The 855-nt window shown below is 34.7% G+C and overlaps 1 protein-coding gene across 1 annotated transcript in view; it reads right to left on the reverse strand.

Moving 5' to 3' along the window:
* Window positions 1-855, reverse strand: part of LOC108795474 (paired box protein Pax-6-like) — a 27,823-nt gene that overhangs the window by 9,319 nt on the left and 17,649 nt on the right. The window lies entirely within an intron of this gene.

Here is an 855-nt window from a genome sequence, read left to right on the forward strand (position 1 = left end):
ACTGTATATGGATCAGATCTAGATCATAAAATGTAATGAAACAGCCTCTGTTGCTTGTTACATTGATGCTACCAATGATGAGTAATCAAGTGTCAACTTTGTGGTTTTGGCTTCTGTTTTTCTATTTTTTAGCCCATATTAGAAAGCTGCAAGAAGCCAACAGCATGGACTCTGAAGTTAACCATATGGGGCTCAGGCAAAAAAAACGCCACTTTCAGATCTGTATGCCATTTTTCTTATAGATCTATGTATCTATTATTATTTGGCTCTATTGTAGCCAATGTATCATATATAGCGGTGTTCAGTTCTGTAATCTAGAACAGCATTCAGATCCTTAAAAAAAAAATGGCTAAATCTTGCAATATTGGAGTATTTTCATGTAATTTATGTGTATGTGCATGTAAATACGAATAAATGTGTATACATACGTACACACATAAATCTATTCAACTTGTTTTAGAGGTGTAAGAGTTCTTTAAAAAAAAAAGTAGCCGCAAAGAGAGAAATAGCAAACAAAAGGGAATACAGTATTGTATCACTATTTAATAATAACAAATATTTTTTACTCTCAATTGCCTTGGAATTGTCATTTGGTACCTCAAAAACCCCATCTTTTTCTCTTTGTGATTACTGTCCTCTTCCATCATTGACATGTTCCCCTCAATTCTACTATTAGAAACATAGGAAAGGCTGTACGATCACATGACTGATAGGTAGAAAACCCTAAAAAGGTATTAAACTTATTTTTGCAAAAAATTACACAATTATGGGAAACACATATTTGGTTTAGGTAAAGTCCTGGGTCCCATGTGTCCTGGGTCTCAGACCTGCAGCTGCCACCCTCCACCACTAAGC

This window comes from Nanorana parkeri, unplaced genomic scaffold (assembly GCF_000935625.1).
Source record: "Nanorana parkeri isolate BGI_ZX_2015 unplaced genomic scaffold, ASM93562v1 scaffold970, whole genome shotgun sequence".
NCBI lineage: Eukaryota > Metazoa > Chordata > Amphibia > Anura > Dicroglossidae > Nanorana > Nanorana parkeri.